Consider the following 25,205-nt stretch of genomic DNA (forward strand, 5'->3'; position numbering starts at 1 on the left):
ACAGTGAGTGTTGAGGGCTTGACGTGTAAAGTACCCACACAGCTAAAACAGAGAGCCAATCAAATTAAGTGGGACACATACCAGGTACTCAATAAAAGACATTTTATTAATAACTAGTAGCCCTGCGCACGAATCCGTGCGCCAGTAGGTCACTGCCACCCTCCTGTAGCTCTCTGCCCACTGCCCCGCCCTCCTGTAGCTCCCCCTACCCCCCTCCCTGCTTCCCCGCCCTCATAGCTTGCTGCCCTGCCCCCTCCTGTAGCTCTCCGAAGCCCACTTGTACCTCCCTGGCCCATCCTCCTGCTGACCCATGATCTGGCTGTGACGTGCTTGGTCGTTAACGGGTGTAACAGCTAATTAGCATATTTCTCTCTTATTATATAGGATACCAAGCTTCTAATGCCATCGGGTGCTGACTGTAAAGTCTGTATTTTGTAGGCAAGCCTGACTTAAAAATACCTTACAAATGTATAAAATGTTCTGATTCTTAAAGTTCTATTTGTTTAAATAAAGACAACCTGCTAAAGTTAAAAGAGAGTCGTCGTAGATACGAGGTAGATTCTGGAACTTCTCTACAGACTCAATGGAGCCAGAAGCAGCAGTAGCACGGTGCCGCAGACCACCACACCCTGGTGCTCAGAATTGGGTCACACGGCTTAACCACTGTTCCCTCTGGGCTCCTCATCTGCCCTGGAGCCAAGACCGGGGGAGAGGGGATGCTCTATTTCCTAAGGGCCTACATGCTAATCCGGGGAACTGTGTTCTTGCACAAGCCCATGACCACAGACACAAACAAGGAAGCGGAGCACACGCTTCTCCATTAGAGAAAGGTAGAAAGCAACTCCATTTTGATCATTTTAAAAGAAAGCGTTAGGGCGATTGCATACCCTTAAAAAATAAACAAGAACTTAGACCCCTTGACTCGAATAAAGTGTCAGTTAAAAAGGAATGAAAGGAAGCAAGCAGTCCTGATAGAAACACCTAATTTGTGAGTAAACAGTGCACATGAACCACAGGTACCTCTCTACTACCTGAATCATCAAGCTGATCTGAGCCAATGCTACCACCTAGTGGCCAGCAGAGGAAATCACGCCACCTCTCACTGACCCTTCTTCAAAGGAAACATGTCAGCTTTGCTCCCTTCTATCTGATCACAGTCCCAATTTTTTTCAAAAAACCTCTCTCACAATATGTAAGGCCTCCTCTGTAGCTCGATTCCCTTCTCCTTTTCTCCAACTCTTCTTCCCCAGTGAACTCAGAAGAGCTCTCTTCTTTTTGTTGTTGTTAGGAGCCCCAGCAGATACCCGATCAGCCGGAGAGGGACATCTCTAGCAAACAGAACTAATAAACACTCATGTACAACCAGCCATGTGAGACGGATGACTCATCAAGTTAAGTGTGCTTCCCTTCAGGCACCAATATCTAATAACAATGCTTTACTTGTTTAGCTGCTAATATAATACCAATATTGCTTTCTCCTCTTCACTGTAAACACAGAGTAACTGTGCTGCTTTATGGGTTGGTTAACCGAGTCTTCCGGGGGCAAACCAACGCCCTAAAAATCACTCCCACCAATCGAGGCTTGACTGCATACCGACAGGAGAACATAAGCCACGCTTCGGGATTGCTGCGCGTACCTCACACCCGGCAGCTTCTAGTTCTGGTCTGTTTTAAGGCCAGGCCTACGTGGTCCTTAAACTTCTCTGAAGAAAGCAGGGCAGTCCGTCCTAAAGATAAGATTTACAAACATCTGGATGGGGATTGATCATTTATCAAGCACTAGATTAAGATTAGATCAAGGTGTAGGAATGTACACGTTATTAAGCCGCTACAAAAGAGTGGTTAAAATGAGACTTTCTTTTTAACCAGAGACTTAAATGAAACTTTAGTAGTTAAGAATCATCGGGGGGAAGCTTGTTAAAACACAGATTCTTGGCACCACCCATAGAGACTCTGGTTTAGTAAGGACCCAGGAAATCGCATTTTCAAACTTAAGGAATTTTTTTGAGCTTATGGAAAAGCTGCAAGAAAAACAGAACCCCCCATCCCCCTTGGTCTGGATTCAACTGTTTTTATTTTGCCACCTATGCTTCTCTCTTTCTCTCTCCTGCATTCCTACCCTAGGCTTTTAATGGAACACTTGAAAACTGTAGCTATCTTAGCATGTATCTCCCAAGAACAAAGACAGTTTGTAACCACAGCACAAACATCACTGATAAAGCACTTATGTAATATACAATCCATATTAAAATCTTGCACATGGTTCTGATGGCATCTTTTATTTGTCCTTTGGATCCAGGCTCCAAACCAGGACCTTGCCTTGCATTAACTGTCATATGGAAGTTGCATGTTGAATGAGCACCTGCAGAGGACTGGGATGCAGGGGGTCTAAGCACCTGGCACCGTGGAAAACACTCAACCAGGCGATTATCTCCAGAGTTCCCTTGGGATTTGACCGTCTGAGCCCACAGCCAGGGGCTCGGGGAGGTCAGCACCCTATGTCAGTGTTCCTGCCCGTGTTACCCGTAGATCGCGGGGCTGCACAGTTTCTACAACTTCCACAGCAAACACTTCCCGGAGCGCTGCAGGGACAGACTCTGCAGTCTGTATGTCAGTGCCCTGATCAGCCCTGTTGTCATAACAGGAAGAAAGCAAAGCGAGCATAATGTCAGTTCAGAAAGGATTCTCTCACTGGATATTACATAACCAGATGTCTTGGCTTGTTCCTTCAAATTAGTTTGCCTCTCTCACAGACAGCAATTCTGAACGATTCATAATATCCATGTTATAAAAAAAAAGAGACCGTAGTGCCCTTGTTATGCACACTTCCTCAGACATGGGCCAGACTGGACTACGTATGATTGTCATAGGGAAGAAAAAAAAATAAACGAGATGTATGCATTTTGTATGATTCATTAGGCTTTGCAAATGTTATTAATGAAACTCAGCCCAACAAATGAAAAATTCGGATTTCAGCTTTCATTTGTGAAATGCCCCTATATTTTAGAAAACATTTCCATAAATTCGATTCCACTTTATTAATTTTAAATTATGTGCAGCTGATAAGCAAATTACCATTCAACTGGTACATGAAGTTTAATTTCCCTCATGACTATGTTTTCATAAATTTATCAATACTACCTTCTGCCATTTTTCCACTTAATTGACTTTTTTAATTTCCAAGGTACAACACTGCATAACAAAGATAAATATACTTATTTTAAAAACTAGCTTATAATGTAAACATCACTAGTGAATAATTCCTAAATTGGAAAAAATGTCAATTCATTAAGGAAGGCATTTTCACATTTATTTCTAATTCAACGGTAAAGCCAATAAACTAATTTGTCCTGAGCCTATAAACCAAAAGATTAATTTTTAAATAACATCTTTAAAGCTTAAAGCTTGCTAATGAATACAATAATCCCAACCAACTATGGAAATACTGATGCACAAGACTTATTTTTAATGTGTGTGTGTGTGTAAAAGTACTTAATACCTTTTATTCATAAAAATGCTTCCGTGAATGCACTTATGAAAGGTTTTAACTCTGACTTCACATTATTTTCCACCAAAGGGGAGAAAATGCTCACAACGTCATTTTAATAACACAGCTCAATCCTAAAATTATCTTGCAATTATTAATCCTAATACTCCAGAAGTACTATATTGGAATCAAATCATTTCTTCCACAAATCCTATAATTTGTTCAGGGAGTAGGTCTCCAACTGGAGCCCCCCAGGAAGTTGGGTGGAGTAATGTGTAGGGTTACTTTCCTCAAACAGAGACCCGTAATTAGCACTCTTGCTCTCATTCAACGTCAAAATGTCAAATAGTTTTCTTGTTATGGAGTGGGGTTTATTTATAGGTTCCACACCAGGGCACTTGCAAAACTAACAAAATAAAAGTTATACTTGATACTGGGAGGATAACAAGAAGTAGCTGTAAGCTCCCTGAAGGGCAAGATAAAGAATGCTGTGGGAGTTGCAGGCAGTTTCTGGAAAGAGGTAATGTTGCTATAAAGAGAAACCAACCTCTTATGTTCCATGAGCTGAGTTTTCAGGGTTGGGATGGGAAGCAAGGTAACTGAAAAACACACTCCACTCCAAAGACACCAGGAAACTCACGTGTTAAACTTGTGAGTATATTAAATTAAGTCATCACCTCCCCACCCCCCACCCCCTGCTTTTTTCCCAAAGGATCACACAGAGGGGAAAAGCATTTGTGATTTTCTAAGAGCATGGCTCTCAAGAAGCCTGGTAGGGACCTCCTCATGGCCCTTTTCAAATATGACACTTCCCCTAGAGGTGACCACTCTCCTAACTTTTAACAATATTTTCATGGGATTTTTGCTGCTGTTAATCTTCACCAGAGAGTATTATTTTTCCATTGATTTTTTAGAGCGAGTGGGAAGGAGGGGGAGAGAAACATCGATGTGAGAGAGACACATCGATTGGATGCCTTCCAACCAGGGCCGGGGATCGAGCCTGCAACCGAGGTATGTGCCCTTGTCTGGAATCGAACCCAGGACCCTTCAGTCCACAGGCTGACGCTCTATCCACGGAGTCAAACCAGCTGGGGCCACGAGATTAATTTAAACTCGATTTTTAAGGTTTGGTTTTGTTTTGATGTTTAAGTAAAGGTTATCATGGTGCAGTGCTAGGACAGTCTCTCGCACGCACGTGTACACTTCCGGCAGCTTGTGTTGCGTGGACTGTAGGAATGAGAAGGGCTGTGACTCGGCCTCCCCCCAAGTATGTCGTTGAACGGTGCCTGGTAAACTTCTCCCATGACCCGCCGACTTGGTGAACCCAGAAACTGTAGAGGCCAGCGAGCTGGTCTCCTGGGAGGAAAAGGCGACACCGGCCAGCCGCAGGGGGAGCGGAACCAAACCATGCTGAGGAGAACGGCTTCCAGGACTCAGCAGCAGACAGCGGCCCCACAGCCTCTGCGCCACCGGCCAAGTTCCCGGCCCAACTGGAGGGCTACAATTTCACAGACTCATCGATCTTGTGGGTGATTATTTTAGTCTTCGATAGTACACTAGTGAAGGAGCTCCAGGCCATTTAGTATTCATTGACTGGGCACCTGCTGGGTGCCCGGCCAGAAACTGGGGTGGGGTGGGAGGGCAGAGGTGCCTGGAGTCCAAGTTCTGAGGGAATAAAAGCCCACGTGCCAGAGGAACAGGGGAAGGCTCCTGACTGGGGTGGGGTGGGACAGGGGCCCAGATCACAAAGGCTTCCTGGGGGATCTTGCAGGACCAAGGGAAATGGGCCAGGCCGAGGCAGTGCAGTCCAGAAATGACACTGTGTGTGCACAGACAGGAGGAGAAACCGGGGCATTTTAGAAACTCCACGGAAACAGATCTGGTAGGAGTGTCTGAGGAATAACTGAAATCCCAGGGAAATCTCCGGGAAGAGATTAGGTTCTTCAAAAATCCAAGGGGCTATGACACAGAAGAGGAGTCAGGACATGGTTGTGAGGCCCTGGGAAGGCCGGTAGGGATGACAGCTGGCAGAGACTTAGGCTGGAAGCCCAGCTCAGCCACTTGTTCAGCTGTGTGAACTTGCCGAGATCACTCACCCTCTCTGAGACTCGGTTTCCTTATCAATAAAAGGGGGGACATTTTCTCTGCTTTCCAAGGTTGTGTTAAGCACTGAAGATAATACCTATGCAAATTCACCGGCACCTAGCAGGGCCCAATCAAGGGTACTTATTCTTACTATGATCATTAGACTGATTGTTTTAGAGCCCAAGGTTTCAAGGGTTTGAAGAAGAAATGAAACAGAAGGAAGAGTTTCTGAACAGTCAAGGCTGCACAAACATGGAAGGGGCAGCCTTGGGAGAGAGGGAGCCCCCCATCACTAGAGGTAACCAAGCAGAGAACCTGGGTAAAACTGCAAGGGTCAGATGAACTCTGAGCGTCCAGGACCAAGATTCTATCATGAGTTTTTTTCAACAGTCCCCAAGTTTAATTTCTGTACATGTCAGCCCTACATGCACTACTCAAATTTGGATGATCTTACATGGATTTCTCCTGGGAAATAATTCTAAACAGATCCCTCATACCTCAGTCTTGGAAAAGAAACTAAGTGGCTCATCAAATCATGAAATAGGAGGCAAAACAACACAAATACACAGAGAGCAATACACCAAGCTCAAAATATAGACAATGGAATAAATACGTTTTCTACTGAGCAGTTTCTACCTAAAATTAAGCTATTAAACTCTTTCCATTCTCCCTCTGAACAGTTCTACTAGGCCCAAATAGACTGGAAAACAGGATGGAATAAATTTACTCTGCAGGGATGTGAATCCAGTTGCATAAACTGTACAAAAACACTGTGCTAATATTTGCCCTCAGGGCAGAGACACGCCCATTTGGGTGTCAGTCCATGATATTTCTATCTTAGGCTCCAGTCCCCACCCCTGCGCGGCTAGCTCAGAGCAGCAGAAGTCTTCAGAAAACGGCTAACGTCACTTTGAAAGGTTTGAGACGTGCTAATCGCGGTGCATCCCAGCCAAGAAGCTGGAATCTCACAAGTGGACCATCCCGCCAGCTCTGAGCCTGCCAAGGAGTCTGAAGTCGGCGGCAGCCTGGCCAGAGAAACCCAATCCGCACCGCTGGCAGTCGTCGCCATCATGTTATCTCAAGGAAACACAGAAAAACACCTTCCCACCCCTCCCCACCAAAGCATCACCCTATTTGTGAGGATCAGCCAAGTGACCTGGGCAGTTACCACCCGTAGGGAGAGCCTACGGATCCCCCCAGCGTCAAAATCCCCTGCCTGCAAGGCTTTCATCTGAGGGGCCATCTCGGGTTAGACCAGGTAGGGTAACGCTGCCAGGGCCTCTCCAAACCAAGATAAAAATGTATGTTTGTGCCGCCTACTAAGGTTCCCAGGGCTTTAGGTCTTGGTGAGATCGGGTCAGGAAACTAAGGAGAGGAAACTGCACGAACTCTGGGAAAGACGAATAAAGGCACACCAAAATGGGAATCAGAGTAACAGTTTTTAGGAACAATTGGACGAAAATAATCTCTTGCTGCTGCCTTTGGCGCACTTATTTGTCCCAAGGCCTTCCATGTGCTGGGAGATGGGAGCAGGGACAGAGGCTACCCACTTCTCGATCTCCAGGGGCACTCAGCCGGCCGGACCAGGGGTCTCAGCAAACCAGGGCCCAGCTGAGGCCTGAAGGAACCAACCAGACCCGGGTGCCAGTCCCTGCTCCACTGCATCCCGGCAGATATGACCGTGGGCAAATTCACTCTCTAAGTCTCAGTCTACTCATCCGTAAGTCATCCTGAGGAGCAGTGACCTTATACCTAACCCAGCAGAGGGCCTGGCCCACTGCAGACACTTGCGCTACACCAGCTGCTATGAAGACTGACTGTATTACCACCCTTTCCACCCACCTCAGGTCTAGTCCCTGGCCTGCTCCCATCCCCAGGCTTCCTCTCCTGAGAAGCAACCAAGGGTCTTACCTACAGGGCTTCGGAGTTTCCCAAATACTTTCGCATCCATTACTCCCGGCTCAACTCATTCTGACTGCGTCTGGAGGGCAGCATTGCTGTACCCATTTCACAGACGGGCAGATTATTGGCAGACTCAGAGAACCATGCTCAAGTCCCACAGTCAGCCTCCAAATGAGGCTATGCTCCCAAGCTCAGTGCAAGACATCGCATCGCACACCTGCCCACTCAGTCCAACGGTTCATACGACTCGGAGGAAAGTGATTCACTCAGGGGAAAGGGCCCCACTTAATCACCATTGTCTCTAATTTACTGACTATAAGTATATCCTCACCCTCTGAGATAATCTTCAGACACTCCCCACAGTTCACATGCCGGTGAATTTCCTCTTCCGGGAGAAATGGTCCAGGAAACCCTTTTGCTCCCTAATTCATTCTGCAACTACAGGAACCCGAGTCACGACTGGGGTATGTATTACCACATTCCCTCTGTTCTAAGATGACAATGGGGTTAACAGGTATTTCATAAACTTTAAAGAAAAAGTACATCCCAAGCACCCTGACATTGTGAACACACCTCTTTTAGAATCGGGGAAACCTCGTAAATGACTTCCTCTTACCGTTGCATAAGGCGTGGGCCGGAGTAAGTGCACATGACGTGTAAAGGCCCTCCCAGGTCCACAGGCTGCCACCCTGGGCTAATTATTAACAGCGGGAGAGCGGGAGTGGGCAGCCTCATTTCCTGAGGTCAGCTTTGGCCTCATGTACTGGTATGGGCTCGGCCCTTTCCTACCCCTTGACTGGCTCAGAACTCTCCTTCCAGCCCCAGTCCCAGCCCCTTCTCCTGCACCAGCCCCAGGCATCTCTGAACCACAAGGACTCCTGATGGAGGCCCAGGTGCACAACGGCCCCTGGGAGGCCGGGCTTCTCAATGAACTTGAGCTCAACCACACCTTTGCCCGCTCACCTCAGGGTGATGTGCTGGCTCAAAGCCAAGAATCTTTATGTCAGCCAGGGGCGGGGGGGGGGGGGGGGGGGGGGAGGGGGCGGGGGGACGGGACACGACTGATAAGCTGGGGGCATCCTGGGTGTGGAGGAGCCTGGGTCTCCAGGAGGACCAAGGACAGCCTCATAGCATCTAGACCAGTGGTTCTCAACCTTCCTAACGCCGCGACCCTTTAATACAGTTCCTCATGTTGTGGTGACCCCCAACCATAAAATTATTTTCGTTGCTACTTCGTAACTGTAATTTTGCTACTGTTATGAATCGTAATGTAAATATCTGATATGCAGGATGTATTTTCATTGTTACAAATTGAACATAATTAAAGCATAGTGATTAATCACAAAAACAATATGTAATTATATATGTGTTTTCCGATGGTCTTAGGCGACCCCTGTGAAAGGGTCGTTCGACCCCCAAAGGGGTCGCGACCCACAGGTTGAGAACCGCTGATCTAGACCTTGAGAGTCTTTCAATGGCCATGGGAAATCTACCTCCAGGGCAGTAAAAACAAATTGGCTCTGACCGCCCTCACCTCCCCCACCCCCACCCCCCAAAGATGACAAACCCTGCAGGGGAAGGAGAGGGCAGCCCAGCAGACCCGCTGCCACACATCAGATAAGACCAACACACCCTCTTGTTTTTCGGGGTGTGATTTTTAAAAGTTAAATTTGTAATGTCTCTCCAATCACACAGCCCACTCTTTCCCATTATCCCACCACCAAACATTTGTCCAGGTAGTTCAAACACTTCTCTGGTATTTGTCGTTATGGTTTTACAATATCCTACCCAGTGGAATCATAGGCATGGCTGGGTGTTCAGATGACTTCTAATTAGCATGGCCCAGACTTCCAAAAGAACCCACAGTAAACCCAGAGAGGGTGGGAGCATGTGACCAAGGGCAGGCACAGATGTCAGTGAAGTGCGGCCCAGGGGAGCCCTGCTTTAGGGCAGAAGCACCAAAGAGGGGGCCAGACCACCGCCTGGAGGAAAATGGCAAAGCAGACGAACAGGTCACTGATGATTTGGGGGAAACCACCAGGTGTGCTGTTTTCTCTTTTTCTTACCAGGCAGAATGATCTCTGTACACGGAGGAAGAAATGAAAGGGGATGGGAAGGCACTTGTCATCTCACTGGACTCCCACATCTCACTGGACTCTCACATCAGGAGAGAGAACCTGGCTAAAGACTGCAAGGACCACACCCGAGGTGGCCTGGCTCAGCAGAACCCTCACACCCAGTGGCTCCTAGCAGTCAATCTCCTCCCAGACATTGCACTACCTGCTCTGGTCTTTTTCATTGTGGCAAAACAAACAGAACATAAATTTTGTCATTTTCACCATTTTTAAGTGTACAATTCAGTGAGCTTTAGTTGCATTCCCAATGTTGTGCAACCATCACCACCATCTACTTCCAAAACGTTTTCATAGAAACTCTGTACCCATTAAGCAATAACTCCTTGTTCCCTCCCTCCCCCAACCTCTGGCAACCTCTACTTCCTGTGTCTATGAATGTGCCTATTCTAGATAGTTCATGTAAGTGGCGTTATATAATGTTTGTTCTTTTGTGTCTGGCTTAGTTCACACAGCCTAATGTCTTCAAGGTCCATCCATGTTGTAGCATGTGTCAGAACTTCATCCCGTGTTAAGGATGAATCACAGGCCATTTCATGGATAGACCACATTTGGCTATCCATCTGTTGGGCACTGGGATTCTTTCTACCATGGGCTACTATGAATAGTGCTGCGATGAACACGGCTGTACAGGCGTCTGTTTGAGCCTGTTTCCAGTTCTTTTGGGTGTCTATCCAGGAGAGCTGCTGCGTCATATGGTGATTATATGTTAAGCTTTTTGAGGAACCACCAAACTTTTCTACAGAAGCTGCACCATGTTATATTCCCACCAGCGATGTCAGAGGGTTCCAATTTCTCCACATCTTCACCAATACTTCCTTCCTTTTTCCTGACAGACATCTTAGTAGGTGTGAAGTGATCTATCACTGTGGTTTTGATTGGCATTTCCCTAGTGACAGTGATGTTGAGCATCCTATCATGTGCTTATGGGCCATTTGCAGATCCTCAAAGAAATACCTATTTAGGTCCTCTGCCCATTTTTTTATTGGGTTATTTTAATTTGGGTTGTTGAGTTATGGGAGTTCTTTAAACATTCTGGATGTTAAACCATCATCAGACATATGATTTGCAAATATTTTCTCATATTCTGTACATTGCCTTTTCACTTTCTTGATAACATCCTTTAATGCACAAAAGTTCTTAATTTTGACGAAGTCCAATGTTTCTATGTTTCCTTAGTTGCCTGTGCTTTTGTTGTCATACCCAAGAATCCATTGCTAAATCCAAGGTCACGAAGATTTATCCCTATGTGTTTTTTTTTTTTAATAAGAGTTTTAAGGCTTTAGTGCTTATATTTAGGCAATGGATCCATTTTGAGTTAATTTGTGTATATGACGTGTGGGAGGGGCTGCCCTGTTTTTTCTGACCAGGGTCCCCTCCCCACTGTGACCCTCTGGCAGAGCTAGGTAGCAACCCTGCACTAGATCATGAACTTCATGAAGACAGGGTCTGGGTCTTTTCAAAATCACCACTATGGTGTAGGCAGCCAGCCCAGTGCCTACCCAGCAGGTACTCAATAATTAACTGGGATAAATGGATGGTTGAGTGGACAAACCATTGAGTGGATAAACTCCACTCCCCACCCTCCACCCAGCTACAAGACCAACTGGCTGACTCTATAGTTTAAAACAAAATAGTAAATCTGATTCGATAAACACACATACTAAGAACTAAATACTATATATCAACAATTGTATTCACACACTCCTATCACTTAAACCAGTGATTCTCAACCTTCCAAATGCTGCGACCCTTTAATGCAGTTCCTCATGTTGTGGTGACCACCACCATAAAATTATTTTCGTTGCTACTTCGTAACTGTAATTTTGCTACTGTTATGAATCGTAATGTAAATATCTGATATGCAGGATGTATTTTCATTGTTAAAAATTGAACATAATTAAAGCATAGTGATTAATCACAAAAACAATATGTAATTATATATGTGTTTTCCAATGGTCTTAGGTGACCCTGTGAAAGGGTCGTTCGACTCCCAAAGGGGTCGCGACCCACAGGTTGGGAACCGCTGACTTAAACGCAAATGATCCAAGATCTAACTAGCACACTTAACTAACGACAGGGCAGAGGCCCCAGCCCTGCAAAGCTCAGCATGTCCTTCCCAGTTTCCTAGGTCAAGTCCCTCATTGCACAGAGGGCCGATGGAGGCACTGACTTCCTAGATCCCGGGCTTTCCCCACCAAACACAGTGCAGATAAGCAACAAAAAATCCATGAGATTAGTCTGAATTCCTTCACACGGTTGGAGTGGCCCTCTGGCTCCTAACAAAAAAAATGACCCCTGGGTCCTAGATCTTATCCTGCCCGCCTCACGTAGCACCACACCCACTCTCTGCTCCAGCCACACTGCCCCCCTCCTGTTCCTCATTCCCACCTCAGGTGTGCACACCTGTTCCTCTGGCTGGACACCCTTCCTCAGACATCCTCCGCCTGGCTCTCCCCCACTTTCTTCATGAGTCTGCCCAGCAAGGCCTCCCCATCACTCCTTATCTCCCCTACTCCCTTTTCTCCTTAGCAGCTACCATCATCAGACATAGCACGTATTTGTTTACTGCCCTCCTCCTCCCCGTCCCCCTCCCCTTCCTCCTCCTCCTCGCAATCCCCATGTCCCTGACTCTCACTAGAATGAAATTCCCTGAGCACAGGGACTTTTATTATTTAACTGCTGTATCCCTGGCAAGAGGAACAGAGCCTAGCCAACAGGAGGTGCTCAATAAGCCCCTGTGGGATGCATGCATTAAAAGGATAAAATGGGGGCCCTAGCCGGATTGGCTCAGAGGATAGAGTGTTGGCCAGAGGACTTCAGGGTCTCAGGTTTGATTCTGGTCAAGGGTGTGTACCTCAGTCTAGGCTCAATTCCTGGTCCTGGTGGAGGCACTTTCGGGAGGCAATCAATCAATGTGTCTCTCTCATATTGATGTTTCTCTCTCTCCTCCTCCCTTCCACTCGCTAAAAATCAATGGAAAAATATCCTCGGGTGAGAATTAACAACAACAAAAAAATAAAGTGGGGGACACCACTCTCAGTAAGTACCCTATCACTAATCCTTACCGAGGGGAAGGCAGGTGGCTCCAAACTCACAGGTGAGCACTGTCTGGCCCCTGCAGAGGCTCAGGGCTGTCCCAGGCTCCTGGGCCTGAGAAACGTGGGTGACAAAACACTCCTACACGTCCGTCAGCCAGAGATGCTGGCAGCGGACACTCTGCTGACCTGGCCTCAGAGAACGGGGTTTCTCCCCACAGGCCCTTCATAAACGCTTGTGACCTGCACACACAAACGAATGAACCAACAGCTAATGTGCACAAGGCTCGCGGCGCTTTCAGAAGGCTGTGTCCGCGCTCCTAACAGCGCATCACTCCAGCTGTGCGGGAGGCGGACTGATCAGTAACTCCACTCCTAGGAACCTACCGTCACTTTTATTGGCAAAGATTTTCCTCCCAGAGACATCTGGCACATTGAAAATTACAACTAAGAAAAAAGAGGATTTCCAACTTCAGAGGGCCAGGTAAGTAAGTCACAATAGGCACAGGGTGTCCATGAAGACTTCATGATGATGTGGAAGTGATTAGAACAGCACATCAAAAAGGCTGGTTATACAACTGTATGTACAGTATGCCCATACCTATAACAGAAGTATAGGGGAACTCGCAAGACCATAAAAACATAGTTGTTAGTTTTTCTATCCTTTCCACCTTTCTGTATTTCCTAAACTGTCTCTGAGCAATAATGAGTTAAGAAAATCAAATTGACAGAATTTCTAAAAATGCTGTTACCTGACACTTTCCTGGTGCCCAGGTGTGTGACAGGTGTCTCTGTCCCCTGACCCTGCTTCCTCTTCCTCCCTCTTGCCCCCAGAACCGGACGCCAACCGCCCTCCCAACCCTGCCACAGCACTAACCTTGTTACCACACCTGCTGCTCCAAGGCTGGGATGCCCCGCCTGACACTCTCTGGCCCCCAGACCCCAGTCCTGGCTGGACTCCTCCACTTCCCAGCTGTGGCCCTGGGCAAGTTACCGACCTCTCTGAGACTCCACTTCCTCCTCGGGAAAATGAAGCGACCCCACCTCACAGGACACTGACATTCAGGGAGCTGACAGTCCCAGCTCACGGGGCCCCAATCTGCTGGCTCCACCAAGCCTCGTGAAGCGAAGAATTCTTCATCCTCAAACTGCCTAAATCTGGGCACCTGTCCTCTCCTGAAAGCAGCAGCGAAAAGCAGCTTTGCCCTCCGACCTTAGACCACATGGTTTCTTGACCGATATCCCCATATCCCTGCTGAACCCCCCACCCCTTCAGAGAACGCCAGCCCAACTCTCGCTCCTCGACGCTGATGCCCGAGTCCCATCGCAGCACTCGCCCCTGTGGGGTTCCCCCTCCACCTCTGAAGTCCATCTTGGCATTTTCACTTGAGGCTCTGCTGACTCCTCAAACCATCTTCCCCTCTACACCAACACCCTCCCAGACACACCGACTCAGTGCTCGGCTCTCCGTGCTGGCTTTTAGTCACAGGGCTTTACACATTCTCCCTTCCTGAACAGTCTGTATTTACCCTTCTCTCTGACGCCCCAGGCATTTAATGAGAACCAACTGCCGGCAGCTCCATGGCGGGGGCTGGGGGTCAGAGGTAAGAGGCTATCTCAGGTCCCCGGCCTCAGCCCTGGGCTTGTCAGAGAGATGCGTGAAGAATCACCTCTCGGTGTGGTGAGGGCTCTGAAGACAGATGTGTGCCCCTGGCTGCTGGGGCCTTGTCTGGGCTGTGACCACAGCTCAGCCTGGGCATTTTCTAGGGGGACTCGCTCAGGAGCTCTCCCAGTGTCAGGAGGTGGGGAGGAGGGGCGGGCTGGGGGAGGGATTTCCCAGGCGGATCTGTCCAGGACAGGTGTGGGGGGTGAGTGAAGTGTGACCTGCGGTTTCACAGCGAAGACTTCAGGAGAGAGTGTTTTGAAGGAAGAAGGTGCTGAGCTCTGTTTGGGATGTGCAGAGGGTCGGGGGGAGGCGATACACATAGGATTTCAGTTTTGCAAGATGAAGAGAGGTGGTGGCTGCATGAGGGTGATGGCAGCACGACACTTTGACTATACGTAGTGCCATGAACTGTACACTTACAGATGATGAAGAGGGTAAACTTTACATTATGTGTATTTTACCACATTTAAAAAATAATTACTTCTTTCATTACAGGTATAGGAAATCTGGACGCCTGGAATTGAACAGTATGTCTGTGTCCAGAGTGGTGACAGCAAATCCTTTTCAGCAATGGCAGACTATTCCTCGGCAGTGAAAGAGAAGGGTAGGCTTGGAGAAGTTTTCTCCCAAGGTGAGGGGACGACAGTCTTCAACAGTAAGCTTGAGCCAGAGACACTCATTTTTTCAGACTGGAGGAAAGGAAGGAAGAAGAGGAGCCAGAAAATGAAGGAGGAGGGGTGAAGGTGAGGAGGCTCTGAGCATCTCAGGGCCACAGGCGGTGGGTTATCTGGAGAGGCGAGGACAGCAGGTAGGAGACCTGGAAAGAGTGAGACGGTTCGGTTGGGTGGTGTGGGAGTAACAGGGAAGTGCAATGCAGGGAGGACTTAGCCGGCTGCAAAGCACAGGGCACAGTCTGAAACTGTCACTACGCCTGGGGCAGAGGTCCTCAAAGCATGGCCCCTGGTCTCTGGACCAGCAGCCATACCCGGGAGCTTGTTGGTAATGCAAATTTTCAGGTCCCACCAGGGAGTCTGATTCAGACCCACAGAAGTCAGAAACTCTGGGGGCGGGACCTAGCAGCCCGTGTTTTCACACGTGATTCTGATGTGGCGAAGTTCGAGAAACACTAGTAGAGAACACAGAAATCCAACAGAAAAGTTCATATCTTTCTTATAGGAACAAAATCAGCCTAGCAGCTTCTACATAAGAGAGCAAGAAATGCATAACTGCTTCAACGTCAACACAATTCATTTCTATAGTTAGAGAAACGCCAGTGCACATTATTAACAAAATTACAGAAATACAGTCAATCTTATAAACGTCCATAGATGAGATCTGGAAACACGCCTGAGACCTGGGGGCCTGAAACTGTACAACACGGGGACCAGTCGCTGCTCTGTGACTGCCTGTGTGCCCTGGCGTGTGCCACAGCCCTGCAGGGCCTCGGTTCCCCCAAATGTAAAATCGAGCTGGGAAAGGCTCTTCTGAGGCCCTTTCCAGTTCTGACACTGTGTGATTCTTTCTGTCCTGAAAGAAATGACCGGAAACTAAATGCTTTTACATAGCTGAGCTTTGGGATAGGAAAGAACATTTTCAGCAGTCAAACAGAATATAACAGTTAACTAGAAAACCTTTCCCAAGGTCAGCCAGTGCTCGTGTCTTGCACTCGAAGAACTAGAACTCTCCTTCACGAACTGGCTTTCCCCTTAAAGCCACCGATGCCCAGAGTTATGAAAATACGGTACTGCCTGGATTGCGTTTGTGAGGCCACATGACTGCGACGTCCCAGAAAAATGTACATGCCCATTTTCATCCTGTAATATTTTTTTTAATATATTTTATTGACTTTGTACAGAGAGGAAGGGAGAGGGACAGAGAGTCAGAAACATCGATGAGAGAGAAACATCGATCAGCTGCCTCCTGCACACCCCCCGCTGGGGATGTGCCCGCAACCAAGGTACATGCCCTTGACCGGAATCGAACCTGGGACCCTTCAGCCCCCAGGCCGACGCTCCATCCACTGAGCCAAATCAGTTAGGGCATCCTTTAATAGTTCTTAACCTGGGAAGTCAGGGATGGTATTTTTTTGCGAGGAAGAAAATGGGTTAAGTACCAAACCACACTGACCCCACCTGTATAGCGTTACAACTCCAGGCTTCCTGATAAATGGCCCCCTGCTGACCTTGTGATCTTGTTCCGGGATTCCTAGATGCTGGTTTCCTTCCTGGTTTCTCTGCATCCAAGTCCCTGTCTGCACCTACCGGGCATCTGATGACCACCCATCCAGGTGCCTGGGTCCCCAATGACACCTGCTTCCCTGCCTCTAGGGAAAGCAGCGACTTAGTTCTGGCCTCTTCCACCCAGGCCTGGAAGAGGAAGACAGGGTGCAGGTGTGAGTACCAGGGAACCAGAAGATAAGGTCTAGGGCCGTGGTTGGCAAACTGCGGCTCGAGAGCCACATGCGGCTCTTTGGCGCCTTGAGTGTGGCTCTTCCTAAGCCTTAGGAGTACCCTAATTAAGTTAATAACAATGTACCTACCTATATAGTTTAAGTTTAAAAAATTTGCCTCTCAAAAGAAATTTCAATCGTTGTCCTGTTGAAATTTGGCTCTGTTGACTAATGAGTTTGCCGACCACTGGTCTAGGGCAGTGGTTCTCAACCTTGGCTGCACATTAGAATCACCTGGGAATCTTTTTAAAATCCTGATTTCTGGGCCTCGTCCTCCAGAAATTCTGTTTCTTTGTGATGGGGTGGGGCCACAGCATTAGTAACAAAGAAACAGAATTTCCGGAGGATGGGGCCCAGAAATCAGGATTTTAAAAAAAGATTCCCAGGTGATTCTAATGTGCAGCCAAGGTTGAGAACCACTGGTCTAGGGAGACTCTAGTCTTCGACCCCCCCCCCCCCCTCACCTGCACACCCTGGCTCTCACATTCCATTAGAATTTGGTCAGTGAAAAGCTCAGCTGGCTTGTTTGTCCCCCTTGTGCATCTATCCCAAACCCCCTCCCACCTCCCTCCTCCCTCCAGCCTGGATACATAAGTGACATTGCAGGCTCTGGCAGACATGTGGCAGGAAGGAACAGGTAAAGGGAGGGCTGACAGACGGCTGGTGAAGCAGGAGCAAAGCATGCCAACGGAGGTGCAACCAGAGGGGACCCGAGCCACGGACATGGACTGGGCCAGCAATGTCAAGGAGGTAAGTTCTGTCTTTATCCAGGTAGAGGATTCCTAGTGCTAGGGGCGTTTCCAGGCTAATTTGCCTGCACTGATGCCAGAAGCCAATTCCAGCATGTCAGCAGGGCTGAACATCTGGAGGTGGCTGAAGGCATTTCCCCAAACCTGAAAAGGATGCATAAAATGACTGCTAGCTGCCAGGCAGCTGAGGGCATCTTAATCTACATGTTATTGCCTCCTATTGGCCAAACACCGGAACAGCCGTAGGCAGTTTTTCCCCAATCTGACAATGGATTCTGTATACTCACCCTACCCTTTGATGTGTATATCTACCTTGCCTTAGGACAATTTGTGTTAATAAAAAGCAAGGGGTCCTGAGACAAAGAGAACTTGGTTTCTTTAGTCAAGCTCCTCTGGCCCCCTAATGCCTTTCAAACTTGTTTCGTCTCTGGACTCCTATTTAATCTACACACAGCGCCTTCTCCAGATTCCTGAACCCTTCCAGATGCTGGATCAAGTCCACCGGCATTACACTGACCTCCAACCTCAAAGTCACCTGTGGGTAGTGACCACACATCCTCATTTGCTAGGGTAGTCCCAGCTGAGGCTAGCTGGTTAGATGCAATTATTAATAGCCGCCCCTTTTATTCTCAAAATGTTCTGGTTCAGATGAGTTCTAGTCACTCTATTCTTGGGCCCCTAGGCCAGCAAAGTTCAAGTCCCAGTTAGAGAAGGCAGGTTAGCATTGGGAGGGAACTCCAGGCTGAGTCTCTCCTCATCAAATGTTCCATTCTCCTCTCCAGCAGCCCCGCCAAACCATCACCCAGTGTTTGCTTGCATGCCTGTGCGGACAGCAGGCTCACTATTCCCTGCGGAACTCTCTCTCTCTTTTTTTGGGGGGAAAGCTGTGTTATAAAAACAGCAGGATTCGAACCTATGTATACTATGATTGCAACTAAATAACATCCCTCAGTAAGGAAAAGACTGGGAGTGGGGGGAAACAAGAAAACCTGCTTTTTCCTTCCACCTTATGGTCTCTTCAGGCAACAAATACTCACTGAGTGCATTTGATGTCTCAGCGGCACTGGGGACACAATAGTGAGTTAAACGCTCTCAAATCGAGGGGCATTCTACAAAACCACTAGCCTGCACTCACCAAAAATGTCAAGGTCATCAAGGACAAAGAAAGGCTGAGGATCTGTCCAGATTAAAGAAGAAAGAGACATGACAACCATATGCAACCCATGATCTGGGCTTTTCTTTGTGATAAAGGATACTATCGAGACAGCTGGCAAAACCTGAATAAGTTCTATAGATTATAGTACTGTATCAATATTGGTTTCTTGATTCTAAAAACTGTACTATAGTTATATAGGAGAATTTCATCATTTTTAGAAAATACACAGAAGTGTCTATAACTAATCATTAAATGGTCCAGGAAAAATACCTACATAAAATACCTACGTAGAGAGAAAGATAGAATAAATGTGATAAAATGGTGCCATTCGGGGAATCTGGGTGAAGAGTATATGGGAGTTCTTTGTTCTATTTTTGGAACTTTTCTGTGTCTGAATTAGGTCAAAATAAGAATTAAAAAGAAAACAATGTCTCAGAAATTTTTCTTTTTAAGAAAGAAAGACTTCACAGAGTTCACAGTGCAGCTGGGAGACAGGTACTAATAATTATACTAATTAACTGCAAAACTGCACCTGTGAAAAGCTCTGTAAAAGGAGACAGATGGTGGCATGCGCATGTATAGAGCCAGGTTTACCCAACTCAGGAAGGTGAGGGAAGGTAATCAGGGAGCAAAGCCCCAAAGCATGAGTGAACTGAGGAGGGGAGAAGGCTCCCGGCTCTCACAGCCTCCGATTTTCCTTTTGCTCCCTGACATTTAATTTTCTCCAACAACCATGTATAAATGTGATCACCAGGTCAGGGGAGGGGGCGGGGGGAAACAGCAGGCAAGGCCTGGGTCCAGGCTGTCATCCTCCCCTCTCCCAGCCCACCCGTGATTAGGGCCAGAGCTGGTTTCTGCCTCTCTTACTAAAAACCTCAGGTCTACACTGAGGCTGACTCACCTGAGGGAAGCGGGGTACAGGGGCCAGGTCTTCACATCCTGCTCTCAAAGCCAGACCAGTGCCTTTCAGCAACACAGCATCCAGCTGGCCACCGCCCCTTTCTGGCCTTGGATCCTGCCCCTTGGAACATCCCTTCTGCGCTAAGAGCTAGGACCGGTAGCCCTGCCCTGGGAGGGGCCATGACTCGCCCACAGCCATTCTCAGCACCAAAGTGCTTGTCCGAAGAGTCAGGGGCCTGACCACAAGGGAGGGGACCCTTTTTTGTGCCAAGTTCTGCCTCAGTAGGTTTTCAGTCATTAGCTCCTTTAAAATGGTCAATTTAAAGGACATAGGTCCTATTACCCTCATTTCACAGTTAAAGGACTTATCTGGGGACAGACTTGGGTTCAAATCTGGCTGTCCTACTTACCAGCAATGTGCCCTCTGGGTAGTGACATCCTCTCTCTGAGCCCCAGTTTTCTCACCCCATCTGTAAACGGGGGCTTGTGGGAATTTGCAAGATTCTGGGACTAAAAGGTACTGTTTACCCCCTTTTGAGGCTCCAATGGGCTCAGTACAAAAAAAGTACAAAAATTTCACTCCAAGCTACACAGTGCTTAAATATTTACTAAAAGCTTGTGTATCCTGACAGTAAATCATAGGACCTGAATTTTCCAGGGCTATTCCAATTTCAAATCCTCTGTCCTAACTTTCCACATAAACCATCAAAATGTCTCAAAAATTCCACTCTCTCAGTATCCAAACAACACCTCCCAGGCCTCCCTCCTCTTTCACAAAAAAGCCGCACAAACATTCTTTTTCAGACTACAGTTCCCAATCTTAGTTCAGAAAATGTAGTCAGGGAGCCCTGCTGGCCCCCTGAAGGACACGGGGTCAGGGATAAAAATCTGCGGCCATCAGCACTCGCTCTCAACTCTCTGTTTTCTGGCACAACAATGAGGTGAGCCATGAGAAGGTGTACCACAATCGGAGCAACACCCACAGAGGGGCACAGGCTGGGGAGAGGAGCTCTGCCCTGACCTACCTACCAAGCGGCTGCTACTCACAGAGGATTAAATGAATGAGTTAATATTTGGAAAGCCTCAGGAGCAGTGCCTGCAGCCAGTAAACGCTCTATCAGTATTGAATAACTAAAACCAGAGGCATCCCAGGCAGAAGGTGCTCAAGCCAGAGGCACCGCTCTGAGGAAAAGAAGGGGAATGGGCACTGAGCACTGGGCGGAGTGAAGCCAGGCACCGTACAGGGATGGGAGAGTACCCTAATTGCAGGAGGTGGGTCATGCAATAAGCACGCTCAGAAGGGGAAGAGTCACCACTCCTGAGACACACAAGGTCTCTTCATGCCTCTGAGTCTTTACATCTGCTGTTCTGTCTGCCCCCTGAGTACCATCTTTTTCTACCTTCAAGGCTGAATTCAAATGCCAGCGACTCCCTATGATGTTCCCTGATGCCCATCAGAATGAGTGGCCGCCTCCACTGGTCTCTTTGCATTTGATTTACCCTCTTGTAAAGTAGTTATCAGATAGATAGATAGATAGACAGACAGACAGACAGATAGCACACAGGTCAGTCTTCCCAACTCCACCATGAGTCCTTCCAAAACAGGGGTTCAAATTTCATCTCTGTAACCCTATTGCCCGGCATATACTATCTATAATAATAAAAGTGTAATATGCTAATTAGACTGGACGTCCTTCTGGATGACCTTCCAGACGAAGCTAGGGCTTCAAGGGGCGAGGCAGCCGTTGTGGTGGCGGGGTCTGAGGTAGCTAGCCACCACCATGGTGGGGGCTGAGCCCCTTACACGAATTTCATGCATCAGGCCTCCAGTAGACTCAATAAATGTCTGAATTTGCTGTTAAATCTGTGCTCACAGCTGGTCTTCACTGGAGGCACAACTGGAAGCTGTGTGATGCAAATCTCTAGGTTGGGAACCCATCACCAGGTCAGATTTCAGCCAGGCGCCTACCAAGCACTCCCTTTAGTCCCCCCTGAGGCAGATGAAAGGAGACACCTGTGAGAACGGAGGCTGCGGATGCCGGGACCCAAACCAGAGCAGGATGGACACTAGGTCCTGTCCTGTCCTGTCCTGTCTCTAATAGAGTTGGTAAGAAGAGCTGAGGCTTGGGAAGAACACCCGCAGGCTGCCCAGCCCCCACCAGCCCGTCAATGCCATGGCAAGCACGGAGTTCCTTGGGCGTTCTAGCCCCTGCAACAGACCCTGGGAAGAGATGAAGAGGGACTGGCCCTGCTGTCCAGGAACCACTGTCTGGCGGAAGGAAGGTGAGCACTGGGATTATGGTCAATAGGCACTCTCCTACGTAGAGAGGGAGGGACCACACATTGCTGGTTCCCTCCCAACGTGCCACAAACCCTGGGGCTGGGGTGGGGAGGGAGGGTGCCATGTCTTCCTGTTCCCTCCAATCCCCAAAGCTGAGCCCCTCTGGTGGGTTGTTCATCTTAGAAAACAGAATCCTTCACGGGCCTGAAACGAAGGTTCAAAAGGTCAGAATTCGTCCCTCTTGCTCCTAGACGCACGCTACCTTTGCTAGCACAGGTTCCTTATCTGCAAAACAGGGACAGGGAGGACTGAAATGAAACAATGCATGTGAAATCTCCCCGTTCACAGGCCACAATCAATCTGCTGAGACCAATTGCCAGCTGGGAACCCCAACTCCTATGAGGAGTAAGATGTGTCTCTAACCAGGGTCCTGACACTTGAGTGAGAAAGTGAAAAGCTACCAGGATGCCTCTCTGTGATAAAATGCAGAAAGGAGGGCTCAGAGACAGGAGTGGTGAGGCAGAGCGGGGCCCTGCATTTGACTCTGTGTTAACTTAGGCTCTTTCTCCTGCCCCAAGCTGTTCCTGTGGGCCTGTTATGTATCTGGCCTGGCCTCTCCTTGAAAACCCTGGATTCACTGGGGTCTACTGGCCAACTCTGCATCTCCCAACCCCGGCACGGCATCTGCCATACAGAAGCAGCTTGACTAATACATGCTGGCTGAACAGAATGCCTCCGCCACTCAGATATGACTTCAGTAACTTGACCTTTTACATTCCCCAGCTAATGTCTAATTTGCATACAGGAGTCCATTTTAAGAGACGGCAAATCACCAGAGACAACTCAGGATCAATACAGAGTACGGAGGCACGTTTTATTCTACTCTAATTCTCTGCAAATTGGTATTCCATTAACTGTACGTGGGGTTTATGGGAGCTCGCTATAAACTAGAATATTTAACTAGAACGACCTACTCTCTCTCAGATAATAGCCTACTGTTAATGTTCAACTAGTCAATCTCAGAAAGGTTTCCAGCTTCCAATCTACTTCACATCTTGATGCAATCATCAGCAAAGTTATCTATTTGAAAAATCTCAGTACAATAAAGGGCATCTTGATACAGAACAGAAAGACCTGCCCATGGAATCAGGAAACCTGAGTTACATCCCAACTACACCACATAATGTGTGATCCGCTGCTCAAAGCCTCAATTTCCTCATCTGTAAAATGGGAATGACACCAGCCTCCTGGGGGAGTTGTAAAAATTAAGTGAGTTGAGATAGTGGATACACTCTGTGCAGTTCTGTAAGCCCATACAAAGGTTAGTTATTATAGGAAAAACATAAGATGAAATGCTCTGACAACTTCAACAGGCTAATGACAGAAAGCAGGAGTGGTTCTAAAAAGTGAGACAGGATATTGGCCCCCCCCCCCCCCCCAGGGGACATCTGGCCATGTCTGGTGGCATTTCTGGTTGGCACAACAGAGGGAGAGGGATTACTACTGAAATCTAGTGAGTAGAGACGAGAGATGCAGCTCAATAACCTACCATGCATAGAACAGGCCTCAAACAAAGAATTAACCAACCCCAGCCATGAGGTTAAGAACCCTGATCTAAATAATCACAAAAGCTGAGTTTAGAAGCTTTTTAGAACAGAAATCTTCCTAACCTGGCTTTACTTTGAAGCATCATCTGCTTAAGCATTTGCAGAATGGATCCTCTCGAAAAACAGCTCTTTTGTAAGTACAGCCGAACTGCCAACTTCTGGAGTTCCTGAATGTATGAAACTGCTTTTAAAGAAGATGCTCTCCGATTACAATTCGCTAAATTGTTTTTCCAAAGCCCTTGACTTCAGCACAAGTTCTCCAGGGCACAGAGACAGGTCTGTCACTCTGCCACCAGGCCCTGAAGATACTTCCCTGATTCTAATTTCCTGGTGAAATGGGAGCCACGGGGGTCTCTAAACGAATTAAATTCGCATCACGCCAACTGCTCACTTGCTCTGGGCCGGGCACAGTGCCAAACACCTCCACATAATTTATCCCACTTAATCCACCCACCCGCCCAGTGAGGTGGGCATTATTACCGGCTGTCTGCAGGGGAGGAAACTGAAGATCAGAGAGGTTGGACAACTCGCTCAAGGTCACCAGCTGGCCAAGGGGGAGACCAACTTGACCGGAGGTCTCCAGTGTCCAAGTCACAAGCTCTTTGCACCGCCTCGGACAGCCCAGGTGTCAAGTTGTCTCAACTTCCCATGAATTTTTAAGGCAAGCGCAACTTCTCAGTAAGTTTAGGTTGCTGCAAATGGGAATTCCCGGGGCGGGGGGGGGGGGGGCTGCGCGCTCACATACACTCCCCCACTGCAGCTGTCTCCGCGCAGGTACCTGGTAAACCATCCCGCGTCGCCTGCGGAACGGGGAGGGTTTACTGGCGCTGGAGTTCATGCCAGGCCCAGGAAATGCCATCTTTGAAAGCCGAGAGGCGGATTCGCCCGGGGAGCTCAGAAGGTCTGGCCGCCGAGCTTGGCTGGCTCCCCACGGGCTGGGCGCCCCCTAGGCCACCAGGGCCTGGGTCGCGGCGCCGCAGGGCCCTCCCGTGCCGCCGGCCGTGTCCGCCCCTGTCCGGGTCGGAGCGCACGCCCACGCCCACGCCCCGCCGCCGCCGCCGCCGCCGCCGCGTCCCGGCGCCCGCCCGGAGCGAGCCCCACCCGGCCGGCCGGCTCCCTCCCGCCCCAGCCCGGCCAGGTGAACGCGGCGGGGGCGCCCCCTCCCCGCCCCGACGTGGCGCCGGGACCCCGGAGCTGCCCCGTCCGCCCGCCCGCCCGCGCGTTCGCCGCGCGCCTGGGAACGGTGGGGGCGGGGCGGCGCCGATCGCTACCCCGGCCCCGGTCGCCCCGCGCCCTGTCCCGGGCCCGCTGGGGTCGCGCCGGGCCGTACCTGCAGCATCCGGGGGCGCCAGGCGCCCAGGTAGGTCGCGCTTGCGGGCGGCGCGGAAGCTCGCTCGCTCGCGGCGCGACCTGGACGCCGTCTGAGCATGCCCAGTGCCGCCCGCGGGCGGCTCCCGCCGGTCCTGCTGGCCGCGACGGGCCCGCGCGCGGGGCGGGGGGCGGGCGCCCGGCACCGGGCTGCCCTGCGGGGCGTCCCCGCCCCCGCCCCCGCCCCCGCCCGGGGCAGTCTCGTCGGGACGCGCCTCCCAGCCACCCGGGCTCTGCTGCCGGGTTCCGGGCAGCCCGGAGTCCCCTGGCGCATGCACGCAGACATTCGTCCCATAACCATGCATTGGGCACCTACTACGTGCCCGGCCCTGAGTGATTTCATACCTAGGAATGTCAAGCAGTCAGCTCAACACACCTGTGGAAT

The 25,205-nt window shown here is 49.1% G+C and overlaps 1 protein-coding gene across 1 annotated transcript in view; it reads right to left on the reverse strand.

Annotated features, from left to right (window-relative positions):
* Positions 1-24,881, reverse strand: part of PTPN3 (protein tyrosine phosphatase non-receptor type 3) — a 99,354-nt gene extending 74,473 nt beyond the window's left edge. The window contains exon 1 of the mRNA XM_081103443.1: positions 24,783-24,881. The gene's annotated coding sequence lies outside the window, so the exon portion shown is untranslated. The remainder of the gene's footprint in view (positions 1-24,782) is intronic.
* Between the last annotated feature and the right edge of the window lie 324 nt (positions 24,882-25,205).

This window comes from Myotis nattereri (assembly GCF_964212035.1).
Source record: "Myotis nattereri genome assembly, chromosome: 12".
Classification (NCBI taxonomy): Eukaryota; Metazoa; Chordata; class Mammalia; order Chiroptera; family Vespertilionidae; genus Myotis; species Myotis nattereri.